Source organism: Cricetulus griseus, chromosome 5, assembly GCF_003668045.3.
Source record: "Cricetulus griseus strain 17A/GY chromosome 5, alternate assembly CriGri-PICRH-1.0, whole genome shotgun sequence".
In the NCBI taxonomy this organism is placed as follows: domain Eukaryota; kingdom Metazoa; phylum Chordata; class Mammalia; order Rodentia; family Cricetidae; genus Cricetulus; species Cricetulus griseus.
This window is the reverse complement of record NC_048598.1, coordinates 41,043,763-41,058,227: the sequence shown is the minus strand read 5'-3', so window position 1 is coordinate 41,058,227 and position 14,465 is coordinate 41,043,763.

Genomic DNA, 14,465 nt, shown 5'->3' with positions numbered 1-14,465 from the left:
TGTTTTACTGATAGCCTGCTCTCTCCCCTTCATTAATAAATATATTCCCTTAACACTCCGCCACACACACACTTTCTGACTTCCATGTATGCTCCAATTAAACACAGAGAACAAGGGATTAGGAGCTAGGATCTGCATATGAGAGAGCATACATCATGTATCTTTTACTTCTGTAATTTTATTATTGCAAGAGGATTGCAAAAATGAAATTACTTCATATGTGACTCTTTGAGTCAGCAGTATGGTTCCCTGAAGACACGTGGATGCTTTCAGTAAGTTTAGTGGTTTGCATTTGTTTACTTATTTGCTTTTTAGGGCTAGGGAGTTTTCCTTGATACAAACGTACTGCTATTTCTTTGATTATTTGCTGAAAAGTTTCATGTCTATTTCCTTTTCTCCTTAATTGAAACAAACATTCCATTCCATTCCATATGAAGGTTTTCTGCTGCTTCCCCTTTTTCAGGAGTAAATGTATTCTTACTGGGTCAAATATTAAATTAGAGTTGTTCCTGTTTTCAAGAAATTGTCAGATGATTTTCCAGATTGATCAGATGATTTAACTTTTGCAAGCAATCTCTAAGCAATCCAGTTTGTCTGTGTCTTCACCAGCATGTGACCTTGTTTTTTAGCTTTTTTGGTAGACATATGCAAACAACAGACAGTGATTCTGATTTGTGTTTCTTTAGCAGCACATATACTAAAATTGGAACGATACAGAGATGATTTGTGTTTCTTTAATACCCAATAGTGTTGAAAAGCTTTCCATATGCTTGCTTGTCATTTACACATATAAAAACTGCTAAGACCTAGGCAGACCGTGAATGACCAAGGGCTATTTCAGAAGTTCCTCAGAATCTTCTAATGATGGTTTGAAACCAGATTTTCAGTAGCCAGATTTCAGCAGCCATCGTGTCTGGCTGATGACCTTTTGGAGTTACAAGCTCAAAATCCTGTACAGAATACAGTAAATGCCTGAAAAAGAAGTGCATGCCACGTGAGGAGGGATGAGTATCATACACGTGGAGGGAAAAGCATCATTGTCCCCCACTTTGCCAGCGAGCAACCTTTTCCCTTCTCCTTTCCTATAAATGTCCCCTATGAGCCCATCTCTTGATTAGAAAAGTGGATTTCAGCCCTTGCATCCTCCATGGCCACTGCACAGCAGTTCCATTCCATGTTAAATCAGTAACAATATATAACACTCATAGTATCACTTCAGCGCACAGTAGGTAACAAGCCTTTGCTCAGTATAATATTCTTTTCAAGAAAATGTATCTTTTTGTCTTTTATGGGTTAGTGTCTGTTGTTGAATTTCAAGGATTATTTATTTTATTTTATTGCCATTGATTTTATTTGTTTGTTTGTTTTTGTATGTAGCCCTGGCTGTACTGGAACTTGCTCTGTAGACTAGCCTGGCCTCAAAAGTCAGAGATCTATGGGTTTCTGTTTTTCATTCCTGGGATTAAAGGTGCGCACCACAATGCCTGGATGAGAATTATTTATTTAAATTTTATTAAATGTTTATTGTATATTTGTGTGGGGACCCTCACATGCCACATATGGAACTCAGAGGACAACTTTCAGCAGCTGGTTCCAGGATCAAGCACATGCCACCAAGCTTTTAACTTTTATGGGCTGAACCATCTCGCTGGTCTTGAGAATTCTTTGTATATTCCAAGCATGAATCTTTTGTAAGGTTTGTGGTTTATGAATCTTTTATACCTGTCTCTGACCTAAGTCTTCATCTTGTTAAGGGGATCTGTCATAAACATTGCTAATTTTTATGAAATCCAATTTATCTATCATGTTTCTTTTATAGGTCGTGTTTTCATTGTCAAGCCCATTAACGTTTACCAATATCTAGTCCCAGAGATGTTCTGCTGTATTGCTAGCATATTATTATTGGGTTTCACTCAGATTCTTGTCTTTTATTAAGTTTGGCAGAATTTTGCTTGTGCCACCAGACCCAGCTGCTGGAGGCATGCTTTAAAAACATCAGTCAGCTCATGTCACTTCTCTGTAACTTCTTATCAAAATGAAAATAAGGCAAACCTTCTACTCTGGCCCTGGTCCCCCCTGGCTCTGGTCCCGTCTCTCCCCCCTCACTCCCCGTCCATATTGGCTCTGGTCCTCCCTGCCTCTGGTCCCCGCTCTGGTCCCCTCTGGCTTTGGTACCCCTGGATCTTGTCCCCTCTAGTTCTGGTCCCCTTTGGTTCTGGTTCTGTCCCGGACAGCGGGACACTATGCAAGCTCACACCCAATGTGCTGCAGTCACCAAAGAACCTGGAATGAAAGAGTCAGGAGACACAACGGAAAGACAGCAAGACAGGTTTCTGATAAAGCTGCAAATTTTTATTTTTCATAGATGCCTTGTATAGGTGCCCCAGCCGGCGGGGGCTCCAGTAATTCATGAGTCCGAGGTGGATCAAGCCTGAAAATAATGGGCGGGAAAGAAAGAGCGGGAGCAAGCAGTTTTTCTTGTCAAGGTCTCCCTTTATTGATTATTACAAGGGGTTTTTAAAGAGAAAGGAGGAAGCAGAGAAAGAGGAGGTGGGGGAAGGAATGAATGTTAATTGCTCTCAGGCCAGGTATTCGGAATCTCCTATGTTTATCTCAAACACCAACTAAGGAAGTGGGGGAAGGTGTTTGTTGCTTCTCAGACCAGGTCTGAGGGGTGGGATGCTAGTCTAACTGGCGGCTAGCTAGGCATGGGAGCTAGGCATGGGAGGTCGCCAAGGCTGGCTTCTGACATATAGGGTTGCCAAGTGGGAGGCTTGGCAGGCAGGGAGAGGCTATTTGAGGCCGTTTGCCTGATAACCAGACCTTGGAATGCCCTTGTGCATGAATCCCTGAAGGCAAGAGGGGAGTGTAGGATGCTGGCAAGGTTGGAGAGTGCAGGTGTTTAGATAGGGCTGAACGTTAGTTGGGTTAGAGAATGCATGGGGGGAAAGGTTGCTAGATAACGTGACCGTAATTTTTTTTTTTTTTCTATTAGCTACTTCTTTGAGCCCAAATGCTATTTGGGGAGGGAAGAACTGAAGGCAGCTATTCTTTGAACATAATGGGTTATTCTTAAAATGCTGAAACTTTCTCTGAAGCAGCCCAAGTATCTTACAGGTCTAAGTTTATTTCTGCCATGGCTCCAGGCATGGTTCCCCCTTGCTCTGGTCTCCCCTTGCCCTGGTCCCTTCTGATTCTGGTCTCTGCTGGCCCTTGTACTCCCTGGCTCTGTCCCCTCTTGTTCTGGTCTCCCCTGGCTCTGGTCTCCCCTGACCCTGGTCTCCCCTGACCCTGGTCCCCCTGGGCCTGTTCCCCCTGGTTCTGGTCTTCCTCTGGCTCTGTTCTTCTCTGGTTCTTCCTCTGCTTCCCATGCCATGTCTTCCTTGACTTCTGTGCTGTTGCTGTTGCTGTTCCTATACAGGCAGGTCAGGGAAGCTTTTGCCTCAAGACCCTTGTATTCATTGGATTGTATCCTTTTCTTTCAGACAGTGCCCTCCCCCCATTTTTGTTCAACTCTGCCTCTAAAGAGGAGCGTTTAAAATAAGTTCCATGTGGATAAGAACTGTCTCTCTGATCACTCACTGTTTCCAGCAATTGGAAGAATCTTCACTGAGTGAGCAAGGGAAAGAAAGCACAGTGCAATAAAACCCGTGGAAAGTGGCTGATGTAAAATTTAGAAAAAAAATGGTGCAGTTAAATAAGTAATCTTCAAGTTCAATAAACAAGTTAAAGTAAGACAAAAATAAGTGAAAAGGAAACAGAAAAAAGAAACAAACAAGGAGGTTATTGCAAAAGATGACAAGACAAGGCCACAGCGATGGGTCCACAGAGAAAGCTGAACATGATTCTCTCCAGTGATGTTTATTGTTAACAGGAGGGCTTCAAGGCTGTGGCTGAGGAGGGGGAGCTTAGATAGAAAAAACACAATGCACGGGGGAGGGAATCTAAACACGATGGGGCTTTAGAGAGAGGAGAGGCTTCACTTTCAAGACTAGAGAGGACCTTTAGTAAGAGTGGTGTGTGTGTGTGTGTGTGTGTGTGTGTGTGTGTATGTGTGTGTGAGAGAGAGAGAGAGAGAGAGAGAGAGAGAGAGAGAGAGAGAGAGAGAGAGGATGCTGGACTAAGTCACATGATATGAAACTTTTTACCTCTCCAAAAAGTTTATTAAAGTGAAAAGCATATAATAAAGACTAAAGCTTATGTATTGGTAAAAATGTGAATATCTCTACTAAACTCACAGAAAATTAAAAAAAAAAAAACCCTCATACTTTCTTAAGAATTTGGATTGTAGTAGAGGCTGAGAAACACAATGACATTGTAAAAATCAAAAGAACAGAGGAAAAAACTGTCAGTTCCATATTTAAGAGAACAAGTTGGCAGTAACTGTAGGCACTAAGGAACATGCACCCTCCAGTGGGAAGCAATGCCTGTAGTCTCACTGCTGCACAGCTTCCTATGTTCCAATCCCATGGGAACTATGTTCACTGAATGTCTGTCTTTGATTTTCAGAGTCTCTGTAGACCAGCAGTGGCAGTATCCCCTGTGAGCTCGTGGAAATCAGGGATCATGTACTTCAGATCTGTTGTCTCTCTGCTAAGAGCCCAGAAGTTTTGTTTTGTTTTTTGTTGTGTTTTGTTTTGTTTTGTTTTTTGAGACAGGGTTTCTCTGTGACTTTGGAGGCTATCCTGGAACTAGTTCTTATAGACCAGGCTGGTCTGTCTCCCGAGTGCTGGGACTAAAGGCCACCACTGCCCGGCTCATCGGAAGTTTTAAACATTCCAGCACAGATCTCCATCCTCAGAAGGTCTAATCTCATTGGCTCAGGCTCTGATGAAAATGGCCAGCCCGACATTCACATAGGTAAGCTCTCAAAATAGTGGAGCTGGAGAGATGGCTCAATGATGAAGAGTGCTTATTACTCTACCAGAGGACTGGAGTTTGTTTTCCAACTCCCATATTAGATGGCTCATGACCTTATGTAATTTTAGTCCTAGGGGATCCTATGACCTCTTCTGAACTTCCCAGGCACCTGAACATTGTGTGTGTGTGTGTGTGTGTGTGCAAATAAAAATAAATAAATAAATAAATCTTAAAGAATGTGAAATAATACTGACCCCAGTGCAGTTCCTACAAGCCACCATGGCTGGGTTGTGCCTGCTTGGCATTCTGAATCAGGGCTAGTTCTTTACCCTCTCTTCTATCCTTTACCTTTGGATGCAGCCAGAGCTACCCATGCTTTGTGTGGTACTTGGCCTTTACTACTCTTCCTGTGAAGCTCCCCTCCCTGTGATGTGGCTGCCTGCTTCCATGTGGCTGACCACCACGCCAGCTTCACTCAACTGTCTAATGAGAGACAGGACCACAAGAGAGGACCGGTACTTCCCGCATACCACCTGGTGACCAAGAAGTGACTTCCCACATTTTATAGTAACACCAAGACCTCAATCATGATAGGCAAACATGCTTTACTTCTAAGATATATCTGGAGGTATTTTTTAAAATAAATCAAATACAAAGGTATTTTTTTCTTCCAACAGTTTATGCAGGTTTTCTCATTTAGTTGTCTTCAGAGGAAATCCTGACCTGCTATTCCTGAAAACACAAATCTGTATCATAAACTCTTTTGAATATTTAAAAACTTTAAATTGATAATGCTATATGTCATGTGGTATGGAATTATGTACACACATAATAGGATATGTATATATTTATATACATTATGACATAGCCAGAGCAAGGTAATTGACCTATTCATCACCTTAAACACTTGTAATTTCTTTGTGTTGGGCATGTTAAAGCCTCTTTACCAGCTTTTCTGAAATAGTTAATAGTTGTTAATCAGACATTCTTGTTTTTAAAAAACTAATTGTATTTTAATATCTTCAAAGTTGTCACATGACGTTAGTGACTTAGATATGCCATATGCTTGTTATCTGTAAGCATGAGCTGTCATTCAGTGTCTCACTTCCTGCCTCCTTGATGGAGAGTCAAAGCCATCGACTCTAGCACAATATTTAGCTTCACATTTTATTAAAGGCTGTCTCCCGGCACTTGCTTTGTCTCAGTGCTACACAACTCAATTGGCCTGCTGTATTTTCTCTTACTTTCATCTTTAATTTAGAATGTGGTTTTTAACTTCTTAATTAATCAGGCATCCAGGCACTCATGGGAAGAAATGCCAGGTATAAACCGCCCCAAGTTGAAATACCAAGTTACTTGCTTAGTCTTTGTTTTTGCAAGCCTTGTCATCAAGGAAGGTAGAATGTTAGTGGTAATTTTGGAGACATTACTTCATTACCAATGGAAGTGAGGCTATGATTGGTTTCCTTTCCCTAAACCATGTGTGCCATTGTGCACATCTGTGAAAAGAAGGGCTGTTTATAGAACCAATGTCATTTTGCCATTACAGAATCCCCAAATGAGCATGACAACAGACACTTCCAACCTTATAGTTGAAATATAATTTTCTTTATCAATTGTGCACTGAAAATTTCAATTTAAACTAAGCTAACAGATGTTTAGAGTTTTAAGAAAAATGCCATTTGGAACCACGGGACTGATGTAACAGTACTGGAGTCTTTCCGATCTGAAACAATTTTAGAGTGTGATTTCATGATGACAAAATAGCACTTCCCAGAAAAATGTAATTTTCATTTCTTTTGCCTCAAGTGTTTGTCCAGCTTAAATTTTGAGTATTTCTGAATCTAGAGCAATATCAGGAAGCGTCCTAAAAATCTATGATTTTTCATCTATTTTTTTTTTCTTGATACTAACAAAACACAATAGACTAGAAATAGGCACAGTGTTCCTTTAAACAGAAAAGGGCCACACTTCAGATATCAGAGAGACATGCTGTTAGTTGCAATATTCACAGCCATTTTACCGATTGAGAAAACAGAGCAGATGGCATGCTCTGAATAAGATTAACTAAGAGGATGCTAACTATGGGCATTGTTTAAAAGGTAAATGAGAAACAGGAAAGAAGTGGCAGATATGGTTAGATGTGAAAAGGTTTGAAATGTGTCTATAGTCAGTCTGAACTTTATGGAAGAAAAAAATTTACCAAACAGAAATCATATCCATTTCTGTGTTTCATCCCCAAATGTTTGGAGCACCACAAGCGAGCATGGGCAGCCTTTTGGAGTTTTCATGAGAAGCTGGTGGGGGGAGTTACAAGACTGACTTTTCCGGTAATGTCCCAGTGAACAGAGCTAGTAAAAAAGTCATCACTGCCAGGTGGTGGTGGCACAGACCTTTAATCCCAGCACTCAAGAGGCAGAGGCAGAGGCAGGTGAGTCTCTGTGCATTCGAGGCCAGCCTAGTCTACAGAGTGAGTTACAGGACAGTCAAGTCTACATAGAGAAAATCTGTCTTGAAAAAAACAAGCAAACAAAAAAGAGTTTATCATCCTACCATCGAAAAGTTCCCTTAAAATTGTGAAGTAAATCTATTGCAGTGAAGATGCATCAGCCTTGTCAAAAGTATTAAGGAAAATCATTATGACTTTTAGCACTTTTAGACATTTATGAATAATTCTTAGTCGTCTTCAAGGACTCTCTGACATTTAGGATTACATGTCTTCTTACAAGGCATTTGACTCTGAGTCATGGATGAACTCCCTACAAGTTGGTGATCTTTCACAGTCACCACAAACCACATGGATGACCAATTTAATACCCGTCTTGCAAGGTTACATAAATGAATGGAGCTACTCTACTCATATAGCCCAGATGGCGCTTTGGGGTCCTATTACTCTTGTGACAAAATACCCTAAATGTAGTAGCTAATGCAACACTTAATTAGCACCACACAGTTTGATGGTTGGGTGTCTGCAGCGGGTCTGCATTGCTCAAGGTCAGCAGAGTGCATTCGCCTGCCTTTGAGGCCCCAGGGGAATACGTCCCTTTTTCATGTTTCTGGAGACTGCCCACCTTCCTTTCCTATTTCCTGCATCTCTCCAACCTCTGCTTCTGTCAGCACATCTTTCTCTCCTGAACCTTCCATCCTGCTAGATGACCTGCCTGACTTTATATTGGTCCTACTGCCAAAAGTAAACACAGCTGAACATGTTGTTAAAATGTTGAAGACAGATTTTATTGAGTAACTCCTGGATGTAGAGGATGAAAAGCCAAATTCAATTCTAACATCTGTAGAAGCAACTGTGTGTTCTAAAGGGGACACGAGGGAGAGGGGAATGTGGATGGTGGGGGCTTAACCGGGGAGGGGAGGAAACTAAACTGGTAATGGGGAAAAAGCATCAGTGAGGGGTAATTAGGTGAGGGGAGCTCCTAAAATGTGCTGTGAAATATGGCTGTCAATAGTAGGAATGATAACAGTGAACCAGATAGGGAAGGCATTCCAGCAGGTGGCAGGGACCAAATCATAGTGAGGCTCTTGCGACTTTGTCACACAAGTATTCTTGACAGTTTTCTTTGTTTGGATTTAAGGAATGCAGATCATTTCCCCAGGCATGTAAGTACATAAATATGACATGCCTGTTTAGTATTGATAAGCCGCAATAAACTATCACCTAATAACATATCACTCTCAAGTCACTGACAAACACTATGAAGGTGAGATCCGAACATTTGGGAATGATCGATTACTTCCTAGATTGAAGTAGTCTCCAAAGCAAAAGGTAAGTGATTATCCCATCATCTGGGCACAGGTACTGGCTGTGAAGAGACTGTTATTAAAATAAAAGAAACAGTGAAAAGAACTCAGCCAGGAGATCTTCGAGAGCTTCCTGGAGTCCCCATGCTTAAATCAGCATGGCGAGCCAAGAAATTCAAACCTGAAGTTGTGAAGGACCATGGGATTTCAGGATCCTTCAAAATTAGGCCTTTTCCTTTGTTAGATAGTGCATAACCAATTAAACCTAATTTTTCGTGGAGATTCTCCCTTTCCACAGCCTGGAGAGAAATGGGGAATTAACCATCCTTTGCTATCTGTTTTCTGCCATGGCTCAGTGCTACTTTTCTTGTGTGTGTTTCACATTTCTTACTTAAACAATAACCTCTCAATGCATCCACCTCTCTCGAAACATTTTTTTTCCTCTTCAGTAAATGACATCATATCCTCAGCTGCACAGACTTCGCTGAATCGTTGCTTCCTGTCACTGTCCAAATCCAAGCCCTTGGGGACTTTTTTTCTTGTTTATTTTCTGTCTGCTCTCCTTGAATGCAAGCTCTGAGAGTGCAGAGATCAAGTCAGTCTTGGGTATGAACACATCCTAGTGTCTAGACAGAGTAGGCATTAGCTGTGTGCATATTAACTTGCTAAAAGTATTAGAAATATCATTTTGTATACATATATAGTCCTATGTGTGAAAAATTTCCCTCTTTTATTAGACATAGATTCTTCTCCCAAACAATATAATCTGAATACAGTTTCGCCTCCCTCTGTGCCTCCCAGTTCCCCCCTTCTCCACTTCCACACAGATCCACTCCCTTTCTGTTTCTCATTAGAAAAGAATATGTACAAATTGTAAAAGACTATTTGGAGGAGTTTTCAATTCACAGAAAATTTGAGAAGAAAATACAATTTTTTAATTGCATCTTCTTGGTGACTTTTAAGTTTTGGTAATTAGGAATAAAACTGAAATAAATAGCCACATACAGCCTTTCTTAGGACTCTTTGTGTTTTCAGCTACTTTGGGTAAAATACTAAGAAGCTCACTGTTTGGAGTATATGGTAAAATGGATACTTTTGTAAGGTTCATTTATTTTAATATCTTATGTGTATGAGTGTTTTGCCTGCATGTGTATCTGTACCACCTCTATACTTGGTGTCCAAAGAGGATGTCAGATCTCCTGGGATTGGAGTTACAGACACACGATTGTGAGTCCATCATATGGGTGCTGGGAATCAAACCTGGGTCCTGTGAAAGAGCAGCAAATGCTCCTTCATCCCTGAGCCAACTGAAACCATGCACACTGTTCTCTTCAATGACTGGACCTTCCTGTGTTTCCAACAGCCTTGAGCAAAGCTTCTGCTTATTTCACATGCTACCCATAGGTGGCTCGGCCATTGTTCCTAAATTTGGCCATTCTAATAGCCTGCTTTAATTTGCATTACTGCACACTGGCATAAAGTCTCTTCTGTTTCTCATTAACCACTCTTTTCTGTCTTCTTAAAATATATTGTCTAATACCATCTTTGGCCCATTGGCTGGTTTGTTTCCTTATACTTCATTAGATGAGATCTTCAAATGCACAGAAAAGTGTAAAAATGAAACTTACAATGATTTATAATCTTTGAACTCGAAATCACTATCAATATTCTGACATATTCTTTACAGAAAAAAACCCAAAGAGAAAAATATCGTCATATTCTTTGCAATAGATTCCTGAAAGCTGATCTAGAACATCAAAGTATGTGGTCTTTCGGATGAATTGGGGCATTGTATAGCTTTAGCAATCTCCTTCAACCCCTTGGTTCTTATGTGGGATATTCAGTTACAGCTGAGACCCCATTGAATGCAAATTGGGACTAACAAAATACAAGCATAAATGTTTTATTAAATTTACATGCACATGAAGATCTTTACAAGGCAGTAAAGTTCAAAGAAATAACCAAGGTATGATCTTAAGTACCTTGTGTGTTGCGTGCATATGTTCAGAGTGTGTGTGTGTGTGTGTGTGTGCGTGCATGCAGTTGTATGTGCACATGTACAGATGTGTACAGTCCAGAGGGCAACACTAGCTGTCTTCCTCCATCATTTCTTCATCTTATTTTTTGAGATGGAGTCTCTCACTGAACTTGGGAGCTTATTGACTCAGATAAGCTGACTGGCTGATGAATTCCAGAAAGCCATTTGTCCCCCCACCCATTCCTTCAACATTGTGTCCCTACTGCCAGGATACCCTTTCCTTCAGAACTGTAACACTTACAGACATTCCTTGGCTTCCAACTACCAGGATACTGTTTTCTTCAGAGCTGTAACACTTATATTTAGTCTGGAAACACGGGACAGACTTCCTTGGTGCCTGTGCTCCCCCTTGTGATCTGAGCCACACTGGGACCTTATCCCTATCTCCGGTCCACCTTCAATGGACTCACCTTACCGCTCACCTATGACTCAGCATCCCATTCACTGGAGGCAATTAGTTGAGTTTTGGTCAGTGTAAATGTTTCCCTGAGTCTAAGGAAGTGACCACTGAGTGTCCTGCACCCCTCTAGTATTCTTGAAAGTGGAGGTAATCCCACCCACATCTTTAAGGCTACAGCAGGCTCTCTTCACTTGACCCCATCCCCCTACCCTTGGAGTTTCCTTAGGCCCAACTGGGTTATTGCACCCCTTCTCTCCTCTCCTGCCTTTTCCCTGGAGCTGCTTGCTCCCACAACTCCTCTAGGCCCTCATGACTTTTGTGACCCATTTCCCCCACCCTTTTCTGTGGATGAGACCCTTCCTCCTACAGCTTGGTTTCTTGCCTTCTCATCTCTTTGAAAGTCCTGGTCCCAGGCACTGAGTCTTTCTTCTGGCTTAACCAGGTTAAGCCCCTGACCCCTGTTGAGTGTGGTGATGACCCACTGAAAGACTTGCTCCTTATTAGGTCCTCCTTGAGTCCTGGGGACACCCACAGCTACAGGCTACCGTGACATTTTCTTTGACCTCTTCATCCATGGAACAGTACGGAAGTTATGTCTTCCATACCCTCCTATTCTCCCTTGGGAGAATAGAAAGCCTCCAGCCTCTATACCTGGCACCCGACTTATTTGCTTTGCAATAAAATTTGCCCTCAATACCCCTTAGATAATCAATCCAAAGGACCACATAATAGCACCTTAGATCCTAATATTATTTGGGACCTTTACAAATACTGTGAAAGATCGTGGAAATGGGAAAACATTCCCCACTCTCCATTTCTCTTTTCTTTGCTTCAAGCTCTTTTTTTTTTTTTTTAGTCTCATCTCCCCCCACCCCCAACACACTAAGTAGCAACATGATACAATTTATTACTTCATTCTACCCTGGTGAACAATTACGTTATTACAGTTTTTATCTATCTCACATGATGCAGCTTTAGAGACCATTGTATACACATCTTCTGATACAGAGCAGCAAAGGACACATACTTAGCAAAGACTAGCCAGGTGTAGGATGCATACTTCTTTAGCTTTATTAGGAGATCTCAAAGTATTTTCCAAATGGTTCTTAAAATATACACCTGGTCTATTGTGGCAATCCCTAATTAGAACTAGGGTTCTACTTAGAACTGGTGATCTCATTAGTCAGTAGGAGCAACTAGAACATCATATTAATTGATTGCAGAGTGCAGACTCAGATCTTGTTTTAAAATCAGTGAAGCAGGGCAAGGAGGCCACAGCTCATCATCTCCCACCCTCCTGCCCCCCCAACTCTGAGAGGCTGAGGCAGAAGGACTGCTGCTAGTCCCAGGTCAGCAGGCTTGCCTTGCCCCCTGTAGTAAGTATGTAAGTCATTATTTGTAAAATAACCAAATAAGCTTTTAGCCTATTGGTTTTTAGAGATATTGAGATATGTAGACATGAAATAACAGGCATAATTTGCCTAGAAATCATCCTGTGGTCAGGGGAAATGATCACAGATACGGAGGGTGCGGGAGAGTTCAGGAGTTGACAAAAGATGGAATCAGATGATTCTCAACTCTTCATCTTCACACTGTTTTATAAAAGTACTTGGATTTTCTGTGTCAACGTCAGAGAACAGAAAATCCAAAAGAAGGCAAGAAAGGCATTGATGCCTGAACCCCACTCCAGTCTCTACCTTAGATGAATCAGGGTAATAGCAGACCCCGAGAACAACTAAATCTTCTGTAGGCAAAGCTAAACAAGAATTCAGGACAGGCAGAGCAGACTGGACCATATCTGAGCACCGCACAGGAAGGGTTCAGAGCAGTGTTCAGAGAGCCACATTCTAGATTCGCTAAACTTGGTCTTCCACTAACCTATTGGGTACAACCAGGCATGTCATTGCACTTCTGTGAGTCTCAGCTGCTTCATCTGTAAGGTCTGGGTTAACTTATGTCCTTTTAAAAGTCTTTCCAAATTCTTCAGGGTGAGTCTCCACACACTGGAAATGTGAGTCTTACATTGCAACTTGTGAGTTATACTCTCTTTCCAACCATACCTTCAACCTTTGGCTGGAGTATGTGTGCTTCTCACTGGCCCCCGAGCTGAGTGGAATGCTCATGTTGCTCACCTACTCAGGGAGCTCAGCTAACAATACCTGACCCTAGTATTTTTCAACACCTCAGTGGAGCACAATGAATCCTATTGTGAGTAAAAACTACACATAGTTAAGAAAAGCTACAGAAAACCGGAATCATATTTTTATTGTTGTTTAAGTCACCAGGGGAGAACCTGCTACTTTTATTCTAAATAGACATGGTTTAAACTGACTCCTAATAACTTATCATACCCATAGATGAATGACTCTCTCAACCCTCATCTGTGGAGCTTCTGTTTGCAGTAGATGCTGATTTGCACAGAGACCCACACTGGCCAAGATCCAGAGAACAAGAGGCTTCAGAATGGCCATGCCTAAATGGGAAATTTATGTCACATCCCCTCCTCCTAAGGCTCAGGGATCACTGTGGAAGATGAGTCAGAAAGACTGTAAGAGCAAGGGGGGGGGGGGACAAATACAAGGAAATAGCGTCCTTCAGACACAACAGGGAAGCTGCTCATATGAACTCATAGTGATTGTGACAGCATGCAAAGTCCTTGTGCAAGCTCAAATTGGACCAAATCTCAGCATGGACAAGGGCAGACAGACATAAAAGTCATACCGATAGCCAAGGAGATATTGGCAATTATAGCCATTGAGAGAGGGAGAGTCAGTTTTCTTTAAGGATGTTGCCACTGGAAAATGGCTTGGTGGCTAAATGTACTGACTGTTCCTCTAGAGAACCTGGGTTCAATTCCTAGGACCCACATGGCAGCTCACAAGTGTCTGTTACTCCAGTTCCATGGTACCAGGCATGCATTATTATATATATAGAAATGTTGTCCCTGGTAAATTGACCACACTCCATTGCAAGAATACATATGGGCAACTAAGAATCTTATGGGTAAAAAAAAAAAGGACACAAAATTGGGTGGGTAGGGAATGGGGGCAGATCTGGGAGGAGTGGGGGAAGGTGGTGAAAAATGAGTGAAAAAAGTCTGTTCTTTTAGAAACAAATAAACAAAACCCATAGTTTTTCTACCCCGCAGAATTCAGGATTACAAAATAGAGACTCAAAAAAGCACAAATGCCTCCCAATGAAGTGGATGTGTGGTGTGTACAAGTTATGTATGCTTGGGTCAGTGGGAGGAATCAGGGTACCTGAACCACCAGAAGATGACAGATAACTTTGGTACATTTGAAATAATTATCATAGCAGCAGCCACTAAGCTAGTGATCTAGAGAAAAAAAGCCGTGTATGAAACCTCACTCTGCTATGTGTGAGAAAGTGAATTGCCATCTCCATGCCTCTTTG